General features: G+C 45.3%; 1 protein-coding gene across 6 annotated transcripts in view; it reads left to right on the forward strand.

Annotated features, from left to right (window-relative positions):
* The first annotated feature begins 2,386 nt into the window (after window positions 1-2,386).
* Window positions 2,387-22,786, forward strand: part of LOC119160848 (sodium-coupled monocarboxylate transporter 1) — a 407,992-nt gene continuing 387,592 nt past the window's right edge. For 5 of the 6 annotated variants that reach the window (XM_075880646.1, XM_037413103.1, XM_037413106.1 and 2 more), the window contains exon 1: window positions 2,387-2,465. The gene's annotated coding sequence lies outside the window, so the exon portion shown is untranslated. Of the gene's footprint in view, window positions 2,466-3,169; window positions 3,273-22,786 lie in introns of those variants that run through there. The other variant, XM_037413104.2, reaches the window with a different exon arrangement.

Below are 22,786 nucleotides of genomic sequence, written 5' to 3' on the forward strand. Positions count from 1 at the left end.
GATGCGTTTTTTGACGGTATCAACTTTTGACTGACATCATATTTTATTATGTTGACTTTCATTCAACGTTTAATGAACACTACCCCCGGAGAGGCACAAAAAATAACAAGACGCTAATTACATCGTCGCTCTGCCGGAGGAGACTGCAGAACGCATGGCAAATAATAGCGGCTAGTGAAAAAACTTGCAAAACAATTAGACTACATCAGCATTGCTCTTTTTCATTATGTTGTGGGTGCGTACTTTTTGTTCCTAGATTATTACTTACCTGTGTCTAACTAGGCTACTTGGTTAATCATACCGGTAAAAAATAATGTTAGAAAACGCGGAATAAATTTTTTTTACTGGTTCTCTTTCACGATTTCACTGCTACTGTGGTCATTACCTCTGTAAATATTTGAATACAGGCGTGTATAACATTTGATGTCAATAAAACTATCAACTGGCACTCAGTGCTTGTCCAATGTGCCCACCTTCGGCCCCGTGTTGTTTCCCACTCCGTATTATCTCTCTTCAAGGGATCTTGGAGGTTCACTTGAACGCGTGAGCTTCGGCCGTACGTTATCTCCCCACGGTGGCCGTGATCTGCAAGACCAGTAGTGGGGAGCAACCAGAAAACTTTTCACTCTCAAGTACTTTTAAAGACGATATCCTTCCTTGGGGACCTTTGACGCAAAATTTTTGGTCTGTCGGTCTGTCTGTCTGTCTGTCTGTCTGTGTGTACGTACATTTGTCTGTTTGTGCGCCCCTAACAGTACTTTAAAAGGCACCAGACGTTACCCCAAACGGCCGACCCCATCCGCAGCGCCCACCAAGAATGCTCAAGATTCAGCGTTCATACTGGTGCGATTGTCAATCGAAAAGCGATTATTGCGCACATCTGAAGCACCATAAGAACGCTTCAATATTCTGTACTTGTGTATTTTATTAGAAAAGGCATACATAAGTAATTATAAGGACCGTGGCGTTTATCACGCTACACTGACCATGCAACGCTTGCACGAAAAGACAAGTGTTTCCAACGCTTTGCTACAATGACACGGTGGTGGTACCTACACGTCACCTTGCATTCTATACCTTATCACCTCCGAGACAGGCGCACACGCGGCGTGCTTCGTTATCAAGATAACTGCCAGATAGAGCTCATGTCTTACGTGTGACTTGACTTGATGCGCTCGTTTGCCTCCGCTGCACGCTCGAGGCACTCTAACGCAGCGCTTCCAGAATAGTATTCACCGATTGTCTTGCGTAGAACATCAAACAAACGCTTTATTCACTGTCTCCAAACGCGAGATTATCGTCTTTCAACGATATTTGCAGTGTAACATGCAGATACGGGGCCATTTTTTTACTGTCGGTTTAATGCTTTCATTCGCTATGTAGAGAAAAATGCAATAGGTGGGCATCTATTCTAGCAAAATTTACAATAAATTTATATACTAATAGTGATTGTCAAAGAAAAATGATAAGATATTTTCGCCCACAAAATGCGTTCCGCACTACATAAAATTAATTTTGAGATCAGTACCCTAACAGCGTGGAACCACATGACTTTCGACAACTTTATTATGTTTTTTTTTGCTTTTTTGGCGTGTACATACCCATGACTGTGGAATCTGTCAACGACTTCAGCTTTTGTAGCTGTTCGTGCGGAAGTGTAACGCCAACTCAGACGGAAATTCGCAATTTATGCACACTCCTATGCTTCTTCAAATATAAGCATTATGCGCCATTTCAAACAAACAGTTAGGTGAAATAGAACTACTTTTACCTGTTATCTTTCTAAGGCCTTGTTTGAATCTGCTTTTAAAGTGAAACGTTGCTTTAAGTTCTCGTAATCTGTGACAGAAGCGCATAGAAGATGTTTGCCAATTATATGACAACAGGCATTCTAAACTAGTACTTGGGAGATCTTTTTGCGTTTTATTGAGGTATTTTAGCAAACTTCCGTGCTGCATTTATCATTTGGTAGTGTGGCGGGGTTAACTGAAGATCTGTTTATTTTGCACTACACCCATATCAGTTTCGCCAAAGGAATCTGTCATAGCAAATAACACAGCGACAAGTGGTCATTTTCTTGTTTTTTTTTCTTAACGCATACCAATTCTAGTAGTCTGGGTGTTAGGCAAGAATGAATGTTTCGTATTAGGCGATATAACTTATAATACTGCACGCTAGGTTCATTTTCAGTTGACAGTGAAGAAAATCTGTCTATAATATAAACCCAAACTAAGTGGCTGACAAGCATGTCGTATAAAACAAGCAGAAACGGTTACTTCGCATGACAGTCTGGATATTTTTCTCTTAATTTTTTGAGATTCATTTGAAAATAGCTCAAGCGAAATAAAACAAGGGCCCAGGCCGTGACACAAGAGGATATGAGTGTATTGATATGACCGGGATTTGACAGCGCAAACCTCAGCAGGCTGAACAGGGGTCCATTTTTCCTGCTTTGGCTTCAACAGGTAAGTCCTTTTGTGTGAGTTCCGAATACATAGTGTCCCCGACCGCAGCACAATGCCTTGCGTTTGCTGAAAAGCTTCCAAATGTATGTGTTTGCTGTATCCACCCCAAAAAGTGGAATAAATGGGATAATGCTAATTTGTTACCCAATTTTTCACTATGTTGCTGTTCTAGGAATTATCTATTGGCAAGAACAATAGAAAAGTATTGCCAAAAACACATTACTTCAGCCAAGTTTTCATAACTTTGTTTTCCCATTGGTCACACAGCCTCACTCATAATACATGTCACATTGTCATAGGCTGGTATATTTTCTTACGAGAAATTTCAGCGTAAGACATTTTTCTGAATAGGGGCCCTTGTCTATGCCAATAATTTTTGTAATTTTAGGCGCTGAACCCTTTATGCGCTTCGGATGTCGGCATATCCTGTCGTCATAACGCGTCCCGGCGTCTCCTGTCGTCGCTTGTCACGTGATACAAGTGGCAAATTAGGCGGAGCACTGCCTCACTAAAAGCTCTGTATCTGCGATCAATACTGCTTGCGACGCTGCTTGTAGCAATGAGACCACGCTGTATTCTCATATTTTATTGATGACTCTCTTTTGGAGACACTGCTTTTCACACCTCGCTCTAATTTACGTTCATGAAGCTGTTTCATTAGAATGGAGGCCTTACAGAATGAGATGCTGGTATATATTTTTTTTCAGTATCGCAGTATTTTCATGTGACCCGGGGAAAAATTGCGCACAGGTTACCACGAGGTGTTCCTAATCACATTCTCGTCACTGTAGCATTCTGAAGCAATTAGTAAGTACAACAGAAAGTTCACTATCTTTGATTCCATGAGAAGACTTTATAAATATAACCAGGGTGGGGTATTCTTCCTTTTTTCTTTGCCTAATTTAATTCACCCTGAGGCTCATCTGACAGTTTCTGGTGTAGTATGTATAGTGCATCGGTCAGATGAAACCACGTTCAAAACCAAGCGCCGAGCAAACTTGGAATGAATGCGGGTATGCGTCGCACCTGTATGACGAGAGGATATTAACAATCCGCTTCAAATATTATCTATTAGCCCCTAAGGTTGCGCTAAATAGGAGGCTGACAACTGCTGCACAGGCCTCGAGCCGTACAATTTCGAGTCCTTGAAAAAGGGTACGCTGCCGTACTGCTTAGGGTATACTGCTTCAGTATACCATAAGCGTAAAGGGTATACTGCTTCAAATATTGCCGAAAACAGATTGAACAAAATTTTCTGTGAAATGCTTTTGAAAAAACTGAACTAGTTGTCTCGACTTTTCGATTACGATAATAAGAATATCTCAAAGAAACATTTTATTCTTTATAAGCTTGCGCAGAAATACCGCGCGAACTGGCATACGAGATTTTCGACCCACTTAGAGCTGGGAAAAGGACATAGCAATTTCTGAGGAGAGTGGGCATGTTCAAGTATTAGCCGAATAAAGCCAAATGAACTTCAGTGTGTTTACAGCTATTATCCAGTAACGTAGCATTAGAAACGCTGCCCTTTGCCGCATTGTAATTATACTAATAGAAGATAATGTAAATGAGATAGATGGATGGGGTTACCTTTTATGTGTTGAAATACACGTTCGAAAAGCTAACGTCTTCAGAAGCAATCATAAAATTTGCAGAAGCTTAAGCGTCTCAGCAAAAAGAGCATCACCTAGAAAAGACATGTTTTACTTCATTTAGAACAGACAGCCCAAGAGCCTTGTAGTCATGCGGATATACCATCCACACAAGAAAAGTTGCGCTCATTCAAGCACAGTGTATTAGTCTTATTGAATACCAGAAAGAATGAATCATTAATCATAGGATGACTTCACGAAATTTTAAAATTCATGCTGTTGACATATGGATTCTCTAAATTTTGTAGCAGCAGAGTTCAAAACTTTAGCCTCGTGTAAACGCTAGCACACGTTTAAATGCGACGGGTTTCTTTGCGAACTGCAGGTACCTTGAGCGTTTTTATCTACGCATTTATTCATCCTTCTAGACGTGTATGTCTGGTGCTCTCATGATGGCCTCCGTAAAAAGGCCGTGACACGGTCACCCAACGATGATGACATTTGTTTTTCGAAACTGTGTTCCCGAGTTTGTGAGCTCGAGGTCACTCGAGGTGGGAGGGTCCCTTATTCCTGGAATCATCTGGCCGCAATCGCCTCCCAGGCCCTGCCGACAAGTCCTCGTTGGTCATCTAGGTCACGTGCGTCAATCTTGGGCTCCCACATCTCGGCTAGGGGGTTGATTCGTGCAGACGTTGCGGGCTTGGTATTCGCATCTTCGTGGCGCCACGGGCACTTGAGTAGTAGGTGGGCTAGTGTGTCTGGCGCCTCGCATATTGGGCAGTTGTTGGCGTATAGCGGGTAGACTCTATGCATAGGGTGCCGTGTGTATAGGTGTTAGCTTGAAGTCTCCGAAACGCTGTGCCCTCTTCTTTAGTCAGCTTGGGGTGAGGTGGCGGGTACATCCTGCGAACTAGACGGCACTGTTGTGGGATGGCATTGTATGTCGGTGGTACGGTCTCCACTTCTTGTGCAGTGCTGGCTAACCGTGGGTCAAGCGAGGCGCTGAGGAACGGCCGGTTGACGTGACCGCGGCCCGTGGCATGAGCCGCTTCATTTGCATCGAGCCCCTCGTGCCCCGGCACCCATACCACGCAGGTGGAAGAAAGTGGATCGAGTTCGGCTCTTTCTCAGAATTTTGAGAGCTTCGGCGGAGATTCGGCCTCGCGTGTAATTGCGGACAGCGGATTGGGAATCTGTGAAAACTACGACCTTGTGCTCACCAGTCGTAGTGGCAAAGACGATCGCTGCTTCTTCGGAAGACTCAGAGCTCCGCACCCGAAGGGTTGCGGATGCCGCTTCTTGTCCTTTTGCGCCGACCACACGTAAAGCGTAGGCGTTTTTTCGCCCGGGTATTTAGCCGCGTCGACTCAGCGAGCGTCTGGATCCTGCTGGTGTCTTCTGCGGATGGTGTCGACACGAGCGATTTGTCTTTCCCGATGGAACTCGGGATGCATGTGATGTGGTACTTGGGCGATACTGAATGATTCTCGCAGGTATGGCGGCATCTTTGTTTTGCAGTCTGCCTCACAGATATAGCTCTCGCTGTAGCCCAAGCGCGCAAGAACCGATCTGCCCGTCGACGTAGGCTTAAGTCTCTCGAGTTGGCTGTTCCGTTGGGTTTCTACCAGCTTTTGCCAGGTGTTGTGTATACCCATTCTTAGGAGTATGATTGTCGACGCCACTGGAGGTAGCCCTACGCTTTGCGGATGAGCACATTCAGCTTCTGAAGTTCTTGAGAGTGAGGTACGGGGTTACATTGCTCATTCGACTTGTTAGAAGAGCCTGCACAACTCTCAGGGTATCGTTTTCCTTCAGGCCACAGCATCGGTTTGCGACTCTCCTTAGAAGGTGCGTGAGCTGAAAGACTGTTAGTTGAAGTCTAGGAAGAATGGTGGCCCCTGATCCGTCGTGGTGCAGGTGCAAGCCGAGCACGCGAAGCGTCGTGACCTTTGGTATTTGGACCCCGTGAAGGATGATGCATGTGTCTGGCGCTACGCACGTTGGAGGTCTTCCTCGCGTGTCGGCCTTGAGTACCAGTAATTCCGATTTTTCAGGTGCACAATAGAAGCCGCAGCTTTCGAGGTAGTTCTCTATAACATTGACTGCCTCCTGAAGGCAACTTTCTTGCTCTCCAGTGCTCTTGTCGCGCTTCCAAAACGTAAAATTGTCTACGTAGATGGCGTGACGTAGGCCCTGTTTTTTTCTAGAAGCCGGGGGGCTTAAGGAGTGCTACGTCAAAAAGGAGTGGTGACACAACAGTGCCTTTAGGTGCATTCCTGTCCGGCAGCTCAAATTTTTCGCTCTGTATGTTGCAATTCCCCACCGTGACCATAAGACCGGTGAAGAAGCTTCGAACATAGTCATAAATCTTGGACCCGCAGCCGGTATCTACGAGATTTTGTAGTACTCCTTTATGGCAAACATTGTCGAGGGCGCTTTTGATGTTCACCCAACGATTAGTGGTTTTTAGCAAAAACTAGAAGCAATTGGTCTCTTAGGCCAATACAGATGTGAACGTAGGTCGTCAAAGAACATTTCAGTGCAAGACCAGTCGCAGACGTCAATGGCCACGACAGCCGTCATCCATCAGATACCGCTATATTGTCATGGTGCATGGGACGTCACGTGCAGCACGGAGCAGTGCCGTCGTTTTCTAGCAACTTGCAGCCGCTAACAATTGTTCGATTTCAGTGCCCAGCATTACAAAGGTCAAACATCTCAATTAGACGCACAGCAGACAACACAACACTATGGTTCGCCAAAATGCAGACACTCTCACGGCCAGCTGCTTTCTACGTTACGGCACGCGAGTACACCTGTGCTGCCCGATTAACAGGCTAGTCAGATATTTGTAATAATATTCAATTAAAAATAATTACGCGACCAATTGGGCTGGCATTACACCAGCCCAATTGTGAATGATAAATTAATAACCCACGAAAGCTAAACTATGATGGAAAATTGGGTGTCATGGCCCCTTTAGCTTTGGGTAGACAAACCTATCATGACAGGGTATGAGAGTTTTATTATTACATGTGGCTGGTCATACCATGTATAACATGAAAATATTGTATATATAGCGTACTTCGTTAGTTAGTTTCCTCCAGGAGACTGTGGCACATACCCACATACCATTGGCCGTGGCAAGCCGCGGCACGCAATCACGTACCACAAGAGATTAACAATGCATATCTGACTAGCAACGGCGAGAGCAGGCAGTGGTAGTATAGGTCCAGAAGCGTTTCGGAAAAACACACATTGGCGACTTTGTCCGGGCCAGTGTAAAAAATAAACATCTGGATCCAAGTTGGAATCTAGCTGAAGCATTCTGCATGGCAATGACGTGTTCTACAACAAAGCCCTCCCAGGTCTCGAAACTGCTTTGAAGAAAGACCATATGCCGGCGCAATGTTGAAGAAAGGTCAATTGGGATTGCAGTGCTGGCTATGTAATTTTGTAAACATTACATATGCACTCCTATATTACAGGCGTCCCGCTGTCTTAAGGTAGGTTAACACCTTTAAGAAAGACGTTTGCAGTTTATGGGCAAAAGTTATAATTATGTATCAGGATTCTAGCACTTTGGTAAACTTTAGTTTTAAATTGGTAAACTACATATACATCTAAAAATAAAATTTATTAAAGTAAACTCGTGGCGAAATATGCATAGTGCTTCAGAAGTCATAACTTGAGGGTGGATTCTTAGGCACTTAAAAAGGCGGGTTTTAGGGGCCAAAAATAGACAAGTGGGGCACTGTTTTAGGCCTATGAAATCGTAAATATTTGCATTATTGATTCAAAAAAGCTTCTAAAGATTTCAAACGAAGGCGTGCGCGACCTGTATCTACGATGGGAACCACAAAAACTGTTTTTTATGATCGCACAGAGGCGCCCATGTTTGAGCAATGGCATGAATATCCCGCAAGGTTTGCAGAACACGGTGTCGCCTTGTGAGCCAGGTGTACCCGTCGAATTAACACACTCCTGGGTTTCTTTCTCGTCAATCACAGTAACAGTTGCTACGGTGCTCGGCTGCTGCCCCGAAGGCCGCAGGTTCGATTCCGCCCTTGGTGGTCCCATTTGTATGAAGGAGAAATGGCGGAGGCCCATATTAGGATGGCTAGAATGGGGAGGTGTGAAAAGCGGCCGCTGAAACCGGTCCCCAAAGCGCGCCGATGCAGCTTGGGGCGCTGCTTTCACCGGTGCGGGTAACCTTGCGGAGGAGACCAACGAGACGGCACGCGCCGCTCTCCACAAAATTGCTCCTAGGCTGTGTGAAGGTGACCCGTTTTCAGTAAAATTGTTTTGATCGAGCAAGTGTAGGGCTGTACATGGCACCCAAGGCCTTTAAAATCTTATCTCTCAAAACCATTCTTGAAAAGGCCTACAAGCAAGACTTGAGGCCAACTTTCGTGGACTTGAAGGCCAACTCGAGCGATTTTTCAGCCATGTCAAGGTAATGGTGTTTCTATGTTCCTGAGATACTCTTGTCACGAGACGAATAGATGAAATTCTCAGGAAATTTGCAAATATTTTAATGAGCGAAAAATGCGAAACGGAAATTCGACCGTGCGCCCTTTCTGCGTATGACCTAATATTTGGTAAGAACCGCAGGCCGTATACTGGTCCCGCCAGCTCGTAGTATATAAATTGTGAAAGCCCGACGAATGAAGCACCGGCCAAACACCACTCAAGAGGGAAGGAAGCTTTCTTTTGCAATACCCCTGCCAGACACATCCACTGTCCCCTTGTGGCCACCACAATAAACGCTAGCGGCCAAAGTAGCGTTAGCATCAGCTGCATCACATCCATTGACATGCCAAACATGACGTCACACAGACAGTGTTGCCAATTATTCTGGCAAGTGAATTGAGCTGTGTAAGAAAAGTTTCGCAATTCATTTGCAAAAAATCAGCGCATATATCAAGCCCCTAAATTGGAATAAATGACGGAAATACGGAAAGAAAGGTACCCAGCGAATTTCATAGAGATCCATTGACCTCGAAACATTGCTGGAGTTGGCCTGTAATATTATTGCGGTTATTGGCGGCGAAGCTGCTGCAGGTGCACCGAGAGATGTTATCCACTGTAAGGCTTCATATTAATTTGAACACACTAAATTCATTCAACCACGAGTGGAAACTTGGGTATCATAACCCAGTTTCGCTTTTCCGAACGCATTATCTTGCACAAGCCACAACCTAACTTCTCACTTAGCGTTCATTATCGGCCACCGATTGTAACAGTTTTAGAGGCGTACACTTACTTATTCTCAGATTTGTGTGCACGTTAAGGAACCCCAGGGGACCGAAATTTGCGGAGTCCTCCACTATGGCGTCTTTTATAATCATAGGGTGGGTTTGGGACGTTAAACCCCACATATCAATTAATCCATCACAGTTACACAGTTACACAAAAATAGCGCAATAACCATGTTTCCAGCAGCAGACATGCGAACAGTTTTTACAAAAACACTTCATTTTCATGTATGTCAGGTGTTCGTGCCCTACAGCACTCAGAGATTTACTATTTGCTGTTTCTTTTATTATTATGGTAGGTTCACGCGTTCTAAAAAAGAAGGGGGACCGAGTGAGTCCCACTTCTTTGTGATTGAGTGAGGAATTCAACCGATCTGCAAAGCTCCGCTGAGATACCACTTCTGCCTGGACTGGGAGATTTCTTGGCGCATTTAGTTTAGAAGCAAGTAGCGTTGTATACATTACCGAAAAAAAGTAACCAGATAGGTTACTCGCTACGATAACAAAAAATATTCGCGTTACCATCCTACATTGCCTACCAGAAAGGCAACATGTTGCTGTTACCGAAATAAAAATAACGTACATATTCTTCGCTTATCATCCCTGATTGATATATATAGGTTAACGTCCCAAAACCATCATATGATTATAAGATGCACCGTAGTGGAGGCTACATTTACGCAGCAGCTCTATTTCTACATGTATAACGATGCGTCAAATACTGATTGCCGAAAAAACGTGCTATACCAATAACGGTGTTACTTATAACGCGTCACCACCAACACTAGAAACAAGGCGGGCGTTCTCGCACTCATCACGATTATTACGAAGTACCAGATTTCTGACAGCATAGCTTGCCACATAATATATAGGGCGACCATCCGCCGCTCAGCGGTGTACGATTCATGGGCCACAGACACTGCTAGAGCATCAGATGGAAGTCTATCGTAGTCTTCTTCGTTTTATTCCATCTCATGCAGCATTTTTTCTACAGACAGAGATACTAAGTGATTCACGTTGCCACCCTTGGAACTCTTCAACAGGCGGAGCTGAAGCATTAAGTTTTCCGGACAAGCATAATGCAGTGACGCTGGGTCTACCTTATTTGTTGTCGTCGACACCTTCAGGCATTTCAGAGAAACCCAGCGCAATTACCGATTGATGAAGTACTTGTAAAGCCGCTACCGCTTGCGAATAAAAAACAGCAGAGCCAAGGAAAACCCTGCGAAGTGCGCCGCTCACTACCCATGGATGGATGGATGGATGGATGGATGGATGGATATGGCTGTACCCATTAGATCGGGCGGTGGCTAGCGCCACCAAGCCGCAATAATTAATGAAACAAAAACTAGATTTATTTTTTCTTTAATTAGTGATGTAGAGGATTCGTACTTTGTAGTGAAGGGTTTATTTTCACAAGTGTCTTGACTTTAGCCACCAATCAGATAACCTTCTTCTAGTTAATTCTACCCACTTAATGTCTATTTTGCCCTCCCGGTTCCTAAACCCCAGTGCTTTGAAAAACTCGGCGCCATTATCCTCAGCTATAGGATGAAGCCCTTTACAGAACTTTATAAAGTGATCCGCTGTGTCTTCTTTTTCTCCACACACACTGCATAGCGTCTTTACCCCTTCGTATTTGTCCCGATATGTCTTCGTTCACGATACTCCCGTCCTGGCCTCAAACAGTGGAGAACTACCCCGAGTATTATCATAGATCCTTTCCTTGAGGATTTCCTGCATAAAAGTTCGATAGATCTCTAGTGCGGACTTCTTAATCATGCCAATTCTCCACATATCGGTTTCAGCTTCCTTCACCTTCTTATTACCCAGTAATTTTTTGGTTTGGCCCTCTGCTGTTTTCTAAGTATTCAACAGTCAATTTTCTGGTGCACTTCCTCCATTTTGTATCGACATACTTCATGTACAAGTAGCTGAATACCTCCCTAGCCCAACGCTCCTCCCCCATATCTCTCAATCGCTTTTCAAATTTTATCTTACTGCTAGCTTACCTGCCCTCAATTGATGTCCATCTTATATCACCATGTACTACCTATTCCACGTTGCTTTATTTCTAATCTTGTTTGAACTTCTCATCTCATGCACAAGAACGCATTGCCGCACGTTAGACCAGGAACCATGACCCCTTTCCATATTCCACTCACAACATCAAATCTATTGTAATTCCACAATGCCCTGTTTTTCATTACGACTGCATTCCTGTTACCTTTAGTCGTCACGTATATTTCGTGTTCCTTTAGATACTCGGCCCCATTGCTTATCCGTGCGCCCTGATATTTGTATTTATCTGTTATCTCTAGCGTGACCTTTCGTATTCTAAGCTGACTACCTTCATTGTCATTAAAATTCAAGAGTGCTGATTTTTCCTTAATGAATCTGAAATCTAATCGATCTCGCTCATTACCGCAAATGTCCACCAATCTCTGCAAATCTTCCTTGCCACTTGGTTTTGCGACCCCTTGCGGTACTTGACTGTATAATTGTACCGTAGTAGGCGCTGCCCATCGCGCTACCCGCTAGGGGCGCCTTCCTGTTCCTTGGAATGAAAGCAATGCTACCAAGGCTTGATGATCAGTAAGCAACGCGAAGTGGTGTCCCCACAAGTACACGTGCCAAGACTCGCACGCCCAAACACAGGCCAACACTTCCCGTTCTCCTACCAAATATTTCCTCTCAGCTGGCTAAAGTACTCGAGACGCGAAAGCGACAGTGTGCAGTTTATGTCCGTCCACCTGCTGTAGGACCACTCCAACAGCGTCACACTCTGATGCGTCCGTCGACACTGAGACTGGAAGAGATTCATCGAACATTCTCAGTATAGAGCTAGATGCCAGCGCGTCTTTGGTCTTTCTGAAACTAGCGTCTATCTTGTCAGACCAACCGAATTGCTGCCCCTTTCTTAGCAGGACACGCATTGGTTCAACCATGACAGCGAAATTGGGAATAAACCTAAAATAATATTCGACCAATCCCAGAAATGATCGAAGGCTGGCTGGGAAATGTAGTAGGCCCGTGTGCTCAGACTTGGGTGCACGTTAAAGAACCCCAGATGGTTGAAATTTACGGAGCTCTCTACTACGGCGTCTCTCATAATCATATGGTGGTTTTGGGACGTTAAACGCCACAAATCAATCAATCGAAGGCTGGCTGGATCCGTAGGCGCTAGGGTGTCTCGTATGAAAGCAACCTTTTCCTTCAATGGCAGAATACCGTTTGCGGTAATACTGTGGCCAAAGAACGGAAGCTCCAGCGTATCGATGACGCATTTCGTGTTGAATTTGAGTCCTGCCTTTTTATTCACCTCAGCACTGCGGTAAGATTCACCATGTGCTCCTCTCTACCCTTCCCAAACACAATGATGTCATCGATATAGAAGAGGACGCCGCTGCAGCCCTGCAGAATTTTCAACATCATACTCTGAAAAGCAGATGGTGCCGACAGGAGCCCAAAACACAGGCGCTTAAAACGAAACAGGCCGTCGTGTGTTATAACAGCCGTTAAATCGCGGCTCTCGGGGTGAAGCATGACCTGATGGTACGCCGATGCAAGGTCAAGCTTGGAAAAGTGAATTGCCCCCAATAGACTATGCAATAGCTCTTCTGTATGAGGAAGGCGAAAGCTATCTGCTACGACGGCTTTGTTTACCTGTCGAAGATCTACACAAAGGCGGATACCCCCATCTTTCTGTTCAACCACAACAATGGGAAACACCCACTCGGATGTTTCTATTCGCTCTATCACGTCCATTTTTTTGAAGCGGCGCGGTTCTTCCGAGACTCGTGGCCGCAGTGAGAGGGGAAGGCGCCGGAATTTTGAAGCAACTGGCTGAACTGTCGACCGTGTTTTGACGCGATGAACGTAACCCTTTGCGGTGCCAAGTCCTGGATAGAAAATAGCACCAAGCTCTTCGACTAATTCTGATGGAAGGTGAATGGACTCTTCCGCCGGTGTCGTGACTGCGGTGTGCTCCGTTCGAGCGCTAGTATGCGCCGCTGTCGTTTCAAAGCACTGTAGCGACGACCCATTAATCTGTAGACTGAGCGCCCTAATTGCATTAATACCTAAAAGTGAGGTGCGTTGTTCAACGACATAAATAAGAAGCTTTGTTGTGCAGGTATTGTACGTGACATCAGCAAAGAAGCGACCGCACACTAGAATGGGTTTCTTCGAATAGTTTAGTTGTCTGATTCGAGCAGCTGAAAGCTGCTGACCTTCAAAATGCTGCCTAAATAGGTCATGCGTCAAAATCTATACTGATGACCCTGAATCCACGAGGAAAGTTAACTTCGTTTTTTCAACTGCTACCGATACGCAGATTGCGAGACGAGTGGATGTTGTCACTGCGAGAATTCTCGATACGTCTGTTATCGAACTTTCGTCGTCTAGTTCACAAACAGCAGCGGCGTTTGTGTTGCAGACTAAGCGAAAATGACCCATAATACAGCAACCATGACACCACTTGTTTTTGGTGGGGCAGCAAAATGAAGATGCGTTGTGCCGAGGTGAACCGCAGCGGTAGCACTGGCCCTGTTGGCGGCGCGACCGCGTCGAGGGGTTGCTGGCGGAAGATGCTGGCGGAGGCGTGTTTTTCGAGCATTTATGCTCAGGACATCTGCAGTAGCAAATTCTTCGCAATCATTGCTTGCCTGCTAAAACTGCGTCGCTATTAGTACAGCTCGAGCGAACGAAAGAGAAGACCCTTCAAGCTGCAACCGCTCGCGCAAGTTCCAAGATAATACGCCCGCAACAAACTGGTCACGCAAGGAATCTTCCTGAAAAGGAAAAGAGCACGTAGCAGAAAGCTCACGTAAAGCGGTAATGTACTCATTGATTATTTCACAGACTCGCTGCACGCGCCTACCGAACCGGGGCTGTTCGACCTCAACATTTGTGGTTGTCGTGAAGTGCGCATGCAGCGATGCGACAGCGGTATCGTACGACGACGCTTCATGCTGTGTCTGAGAAGTGTACTTGACATCTCCCGAATCCGTATCAGTTGTTGGCTCACCGGAGTTTGCGTGGGACGAAGACTGAAGCGGTAGTCTGTGAAATAAGCGCTGGTCTTCTACGCCGAGGTTCTGGATTAGGAGAGACTTGCGACGGTCTGGCGCACTGTCCGAAACACCAGATGCGAGCAGAAAATTCTCGAAGATGCGGATTCATTGCGGCCAGGCAACAGCAGGGCGGCCAGGCGTGGGCAAGAACGGGGGCGGTGGTGCCAGTCCGGAAACAGTCATGGTGCGGGAAACAGTCGGCGAAAATGGCGAAAATCAGACCCCCTCCTCAACGGGCACCCTCGTCGCCAATGTAGTGGCGGCGTGTGCCGCTGGTGAATGAACGACTAGACAACTTGAGTGCCCATCGGAACAAAAGCCCCTTTATTCCAACTTGCACATGCTTATATACATAAACAACACTGGCGCCACCTGCGGTAGTGATCGTGGGACCGAAGCCAAACAGACCAATATACAACACATCCCTTCTACAGCTTAGAAAGATTTCCCATTTTCTTTCATTATCATGTATCGGTTCACCCCACTTCTTAGCATGTCTGTGTTCCCTAAAGGCATCCTGGCGTTTTGCTATGCCTCTCTTCACTTCCTCATCCCACCAACTTTTGGGTTTGTGTCTTCTTTTCCGGGGTGACTTGTCACGTGCCTTAGCAAGCTCTAGCTGAAGCAGTGTAATTAGATTTGTGTATGTCCACACTGTCTTATTATCCTCCGTGATTACTTTCTCAATTTGTTTAGTGGCTATTTCACTTTACCTTTCTGGATAAAAAATTTCTTGTAGTTGCTGATGTTGTCTCTTTCCCACTTTCACTGCTCTTCCAAAACTTCGCTTGATACGTTTGTGATCACTACCCAGACTTCTGGAACCACCTTCATATATGTGCATTCCCCTGAGCTTATCATACATCCTATGTGACATCAGTGCATAATCTATCGTCGTCTGCAGCATTCCTACCTCCCATGTTATTTGCCTTTCACACTTCTCGGTACTGTTGCAAATGATGAAATCGAGCCTTTCACACATATCCATGATCATTTTGCCTGTCGGGTCGGCATGCCCATCTATATCGTCTATGTGCGCGTTCATATCTCCTAGTATATTCATATTGCCCTCTCCACTTAACTCCTGAATGTCCTTTGATATACACTCTACCATTGCCTGGTTTTCCTCTCAGGCCTTTGCTCCCGTCAACAAGTACACGAAACCAAGAAGTGTCCTTTGCCCTGCCACTTTCCCTTTTAACCATAAATGTTTCTTGCACTCCTGCTTGACCCTTTCGCAGTCTACTTTTATGAATGAATGCCCCAATACCGCCCCCCCTTTCTGCTGCCTTCTGTTCTATTACAATATTTCCACACGTAGTGCGGATTGCTAACAGGTTGTTCCATGTCCCTGAGATGTGTTTCTACAAAACCGTATACCGTCGGCTTCTCCTCCTTTAGCTGTTCTTCTATCTCTTCCCACTTCAGCCAGTTCCTACTACCCTGCATGTTATTATACCCTATGTCTGAATTGGCTCGGCGCTCGTGGCTACGTCTATTTCTGCCCCGGACTTACCTATCATAGATACTGGTGCCACTTTGGAAGCATATCTGTGCATACCTCGTCAAAGAGTCTCCCTGGCCGTGAAAAATATTGGAAAGCGTTTCTCATCAGTTGTTTTTATCTACGTGTACTAAGTGATTCCCACCCCAACCTATTTTTCAGCGTCAGTCCTCCTTCGCCATTAAGGAAAAAAAACAAAGATTTGTTGCTTAAAAGGGCAGGAACAGTCCATGATTCACGGATGCACTAAAAATAAATATCCATTGACAGTGTTGAAAAATAAATTGCAAGGTTTTCGTATTCAAAGAGTCTACCAAAAAAAGCTGAAATTTTGTAAAATAAGGCACATTCACTGGATAGCATGCGCGTGAGTGACAGCATATATAAATAACAAACATTATTCACCTACCAAGATTTCTTGGCCCTGTAGTAGAAGTTGGAATAAACTTACAGGACAAAAAGAAGTAAGTAGGACAAGGAAAGAAATAGACACACTGCAAACGATCACTCACAACTGAAAGGTTATTGCACGTGTTAAAAAAAAACATCGATGTAAAAAGAGGCTTGCGTCACGCATGTCCACAAAGAGGAGCAAAAAAGTTAACAGCCAAGGCGCGTGTTTACAGTCGAATAATAAAGTCAAGTCCCTCGTGTTGTAGCGATAGCGAAGGATGACTTAAACAAAGTACGGTGTTCTTTACGACATGCCGTCTTCATATATGGACGGTCATATATGGGAACAAAAGAAGTAGGAAATCGGTTAGCAACTCTGGCACAACAACTGAAAGAAAAATTGGAAGGCCTCTGATAGTACTTTTGTCTGCCCACTGCAGACCCTTGCGACCTTTTGTGCTCTGCGGAACAAATTTCACAAAGCTTATGGCGTGGAAAACGCCACCCTCACCTTTCAGACTATGCGACTACAACGCTTAAGAACGTCTAATAACTGCACTATTCCTAGTTTCTTCGTGGGTGGAGGACTGCTATGTTATTATTTGTTTGCAATGCGTGATAAGCAGGATACCACGCCTCCCTGAAGCGACTAATCTGCTGCTGAAAGCCATTGCTCACATATCGTGTGCAAGTGTTTTTTAAAGACGATAGTCTTTCTTGGGGACCTTCGACGCAAAAAATTTGGCCTGTCTGTCTGTCTGTCTGTACATTTCTCTGTTTGTCCACTCTTAACGGCATTGGGTACTTTAAACGGCCGACCCCATCCGCAGCGCCCACCTGTTGCTCAAGGTTGGGCATTCATGCTTGTTCAATTTTCAAATGAAAAGCAAATATTTCGTACGTCTGGGGCACCTTAGCAACACGTATATATTCTGCATATGCGTCTTTTACTAAAAAAAGGCATACATAAGTAATTTTAAGGACCGTAGCGCTTATCACGCTGCGTTGATCATGCAACGCTTCCACGGAAAGGCGAGTATTTACAACCCTTTGCTAAGACGAAACGGTGGTAGCACCTACCCGTCGCCTTGCGTTCTACACCTTATCACCTCTGAGGTGGGCGCGCACACGCGCCTTAGAGCCACGCGCTTTGTTTTCTAAGAAAACTGCCATATGGTGCTTATGTCTCACGTGTGACGTGACCTAATGCGCTCGGTCGCCTCCGCTGCACGCTCGAGGCACTCCAACGCAGCGCCTCCATAGTACCATTCACCGATTTTCTTGCGCAGAAGATCAAATTAATGTCTTGTTCACTCTCTCCACTCCAAATGTAATCTCTAAATGTCGTCGACATTTGCAGATTACATGCAGATACGGGGCCAATGTTTTCCTTGAATGGCGAGCGTAAGTCTGACGTCATTATTGTTCATTCAACACTGTTCGAATGCACCGATGCGAAATTCAGCAGTGGTTGAGCTGATTTGCTTAATATGTGAGGTTCAACGTTCCAAAACCACCATATCATTATGAGAGACGCAGTAGTGGAGGGCTCCAGAAATTTCGACCACCTGGGGTTCTTTAACGTGCACTGAGATCTGAGCACGCCGGCCTACAACATTTCCGCCTCCATCTAAAATGCAGCCGCCGCAGCCGGGTACCCAACCCACGACCTGCGGGTCAGCAGCCGAGTACCTTAGCCACTAGACGACCACGGCAGAGCGTGGTTGGGCTGAATGCATAATATTGTTATGAACCCGCTACGACCTGGGCAGCGCTGTCTCACCCCCCTTTTTTCTGCTTTTCTTCCTAAATACAGTGGCGCGTCCTTCACGGACACCGAAGGCGTTCGTCAGAGACACAGCGCGCGTCCGCCAGAGGACGGTGCTCTCCTCCTGGATGGATGGATATGGCTGTACCCTTAATATCGGGCGGTGGCGAGTGCCACCAAGCCGTAATACTTAATGAACCAAAAACTGGATTTATTTTTCTTCTTTAAATGTGAAATTGAGGATTCGTACTTTGCAGTGAAGGGTTTAATTTCCACTCGTGGCTTGACTTTAGCCACCAATCAGATACCCTCCTTCTAGTTAAGTCTACCCGCTTAAAGTCTATTTTGCCCTCCCGGTCCCTAAACCCCAGTGCTTTGAAAAACTCTGCGCCATCATCCTGAACTATAGGGTGAAGCCCTTTACAGAACCATATCAAGTGTTCAGCAGTTTCTTTTTCCTCTCCACACGCACTGCGTACTGTGTCTGCCCCTTCGTATTTGGCCCGATATGTCTTGATTCGCAGTACTCTCGTCCTGGCCTCAAACAGTAAAGAACTGCCCCGAGTATTATCATAGATCTTTTCCTTGGCAATTTCCTGCTTAAAAGCTCAATAGACCTCTAGTGTGGACTTCTTATTAATGCCAGTTTTCTCCATATCGGTCTCAGTCTCCTTCACCTTCTTGTTAACCGATAATTCTTTTTGGTTTGGCCCCTGCTGTTTTCTAAGTATTTACCGGTCAATTTTCTGGTTCGCTTTCTCCATTTTATATCGAAATTCTTTATGTACAAGTAGCTGTATACTTTCCTAGCCTTACGCTCCTCCCCCATTTCTCTCAATCGCTTCTCAAGTTTTATCTTGCTGCTTGCTTCCCTGCCCTGATATGATGTCCATCCCATACCACCTTGTATTCATTGCTTTTGTGTATTCCCGTGAGCTCCTAAGGCAAGCCTACCTGTTCCACGTTGTTTATATTCTAATCTTGCTTGAACTTCTTATCTCATGCACAAGACCGCATTGCCGAACGTCAGACCAAGAACCATGACCCCTTTCTATATTCCTTCAACAACATCATACATATTGTTATTCCACAGTGCTCTGTTTTCCATTACTGCTGCATTCCTGTTACCTTTAGTCGTCACGTATACTTCGTGTTCCCTTAGGTACTCGGCCTCATTGCTTATCCATACACCCAGATATTTGTATTTATCTGTTACCTTTAGCGTGACCTCCTGTATTCTAAGCTCACTACCATCATTGTCATTAAAAATCATGACTGGCAATTTTTTCTTGATGAATCTGAAACCTAACCTATCTCCCTCATTACCGCAGATGTCCAAAAATCTCTGCAAATCTTGTTTGTTGTCGGCAGTTAGCAGTACAACATCTGCGTACATCACTGCTGCTAGTGCCTGTTCAAGGAGTTTTCCTTGTTTGACGAAAGAGAGGTTGAAGCCCAGTCTATTTCCTTCTAATTTGGCCTCTAATCCCTGTAGGTACATCATGAACAATAAGGGTGACAGGTGACACCCCTGCTCAAGCCCCCGTTTTACCTTTGCTTTCTTGGATACCTGTCTTTACAACTTCATAACTATCTTGTTACCTTTATAGAAATCCTTTTAAAAGATTAGTGACTACATCTTCCACGCCTAGTGCGTCCAGCATTCCCCACAATTTCTCTTGAAACACGCTATCGTGCGCTCCCTTGATATCTAAAAATGCTAGCCACGGGGGCCTGTGTTCCTTTTGTGCTATTTCGATGCACTGCGTCAGTGAGAACAGATTTTCTTCCAACCTCCTGTGTTTCTGAAATCCATTCTGCAGTTCTCCCAGCACCCCCTCATCCTCTATCCATGTCTGCAGTCTTTCTTTTATAATCTGCATCGCCAGCCTGTAGACAACTGATGTCACTGTTATAGGACGGTAGTTGTTTATGTCAGCTTTGTCCTCCTTTTCTTTATAGATCATGCTCATCCTGCTAAGTTTCCATCCATAGGGAACTTCACCATCGATTATTATTTTGCTCACTGCCTCTCTCAAAGCCTGCTTAGACTTCGGACCTAATGTCTTTATCAGCATAATTGGAATGCCGTCTCGGCCTGTTATGTACTATTAGGAACCCTTTTCTCAGCCCTTTCCTACTCTCGTTGTGAAAATAGAGCAATTGGACCCCTTGATTCGTTCTTGTCTATTGTGGTGCATAAAGTACTTCTTTGTTGAAATTTTTTCTGTCCCTCTTGTTCTTATTATATTCAATAGCTTCGTCCCCTTCTAGCCTAGCCCCTTGGGCTATAACTCTGCTCTAGGCTTGTCTCATTTTTAGGGAGTTTAGATGGTTCCAAAATTTCGCAGCTGCCTTTCTATCTTTTTTAAGTACTTCTGCCAGCCACTGAGCTCCCTTTCTTCTAATCTTTTCATTGGTCAGAAGGGATGCATCCCTTCTACAGCTTAGAAAGGTTTCTCATTTTCTTTCAACATCATCTGTCGGTTCATCCCGCTGCTTAGCATGTCTTTCTTTCCTAGAGGCTTCCTGACGTTTTGCTACGACTCTCTTAACTTCCTCATCCCACCAACATTTGGGTTTGTGTCTTCTTTTCTGGAGTGACTTGTCACGCGTCTTAGCAAGCTCTAGCTCAAAGAGTCTAGTTAGCTTTGTGTATGTCCACACTGTCTTATTATCCTCCGTGATTACTTTCTCAATTTGTTTAGTGGCTATTTCACTTTACCTTTCTGGATGAAAAATTTCTTGTAGTTGCTCATGTTGTCTCTTTTCCACTTTCACTGCTCTTCCAAAACTTAGCTTGATACGTTTGTGATCACTACCCAGACTTCTGGAACCACCTTCATATATGTTCATTCCCCTGAGCTTATCATACATCCTATGTGACATCAGTGCATAATCTATCGTCGACTGCAGCCTTCCTATCTCCCATGTTATTTGCCCTTCACACTTTTCGGTACTGTTGCAAATCATTAAATCAAGCTTTTCACACATATCCATGATCATTTTGCCTATCGGGTCGGTATACCCCTCTATATCTTCTATGTGCGCATTCATGTCTCGTAGTATATTCATATTGCACTCTCTTCCTAACACCTGAATGTCCTTTGATATACACTCTACCAATACCTGGTTTTCCTCTCTGGCTTTGCTCCCGTTCACAAGTACACAAAACCAAGGAGTGTGATTTGACCTGCCACTTTCCCTTTTAGCCATAAGTGTTCCTTGCACTCCTGTTTGACCCTTTGCCAGTCTGTACTTTTATGAATGAATGCCCCAATACCACCCCCCTTTCTGCTGCCTTCTGTTCTATTGCAATATTCCCACGCGTATTCCGGATTGTTCGGAGGTTGTTCTATGTCCCTGAGATGTGTTTCTACAAAAGCGTATACCATCGGCCTCTCTTCCCTTAGCTGTTCTTCTATCTCATCCCATTTCAGCCTGTTCCTACCACCCTGCATGTTAATATACCCTACGTCTGAAGTGGCTCGGTGCTGGTGGCTACGTCTATATATGCCCCGGACTCTTCCTATCTTAGATATGGGTACCACTTTGGAATCGTATCTGTCCAAACCACCTTTCGAAGAGTCTCCCTGGTTGTTTTCCTCGTTACTAGCTATCTTGCACCTCGAAGGGCTCGCTTGCCCCCCCAAAAAAGCTACTGCGCGTCCTGCAAGTCGCCAAACCACCTCATGACCTAGCCGCCCATCGGAATGAACTTTGTCTCGTTGAAAACCACCCCACCTATGCACCTCTCTTTTTTTCCACCACCTCAAAGCCTTTCTCTCGACTGATCTGCCATACCTCTTGGTTTGCGTTGACAACCGCTCTTTGCAGGTTGCTATCACGCACCGGTACCTCCGGTATCGTGCATATCACTACCTGTACCTTAGGAAAAGTGGCGCGCATGTCATCGACGCCTTTCGCCAGTGTGGTTGCTAGTCCTGCTGTATCTTCATTTAAGACATTATTTAAGCCGCCTGAAATTATCAGGAGGTTTCTTCTGTCAGCTTTAGTTTTGAGTTTTTCGCTCGCTTGCCTCATGACTGCTTCAAGCTTGCGTCCTGGGAACGTCCCTACTGCAACCCTCTTGTCACCCTTACTCTCTCTTTGATGGCTTCTGTGCATCGATTTAAATTCGAGTTCCCGGCGATTATCACATGCTGTGACTTTTCAGCTGAAGCGTCCTGCACCTGGGGGCTACTTGCGCCTGTGACGCCAGCTGCTATATCCCCTCCCAGCCCCACTACTACCTCGCTGAAGCTGGCCTTGCGACAATTGAACCGGCTGAGTCTGTTTTTTTCAAACTTGCTTGTTCTTCCTTCTCCACCGTTCTGGTTGCCGGTTCTCTACTGTTCTCTCCGTATTCCGCTTCTTTGATCAGCTTCGCTAGTGCTTCCTCGGCGGACTTCAGTCTTTCTTCCTTTCCCTTGTTTTGTCTTGCTCTGTCGCCGACGCAGTTTCGAGCTCGGTGATTCTCATCAGCAGTCTTTGGGCAACCATCTATTTCTTCATTTTTTCCTCGACCTCACATTGCCTACACTTCGCGTCAGCCTCTTCTCCATCTGCTTCTATGCTTGGGTGCACTTTCAAACCCACTCCACATCCTGACCACTTTACAGTCTTTTTAACTATGTCTTTCTGTCACCAATTGTCCCTATACTCAATAATTACTAAACTCGAGCCCTGCACTACAAGAAAAAGAAAGTCTAAGCTCTACTACAAAAATTT

Source organism: Rhipicephalus microplus, chromosome X (assembly GCF_043290135.1).
Source record: "Rhipicephalus microplus isolate Deutch F79 chromosome X, USDA_Rmic, whole genome shotgun sequence".
Lineage (NCBI taxonomy): Eukaryota > Metazoa > Arthropoda > Arachnida > Ixodida > Ixodidae > Rhipicephalus > Rhipicephalus microplus.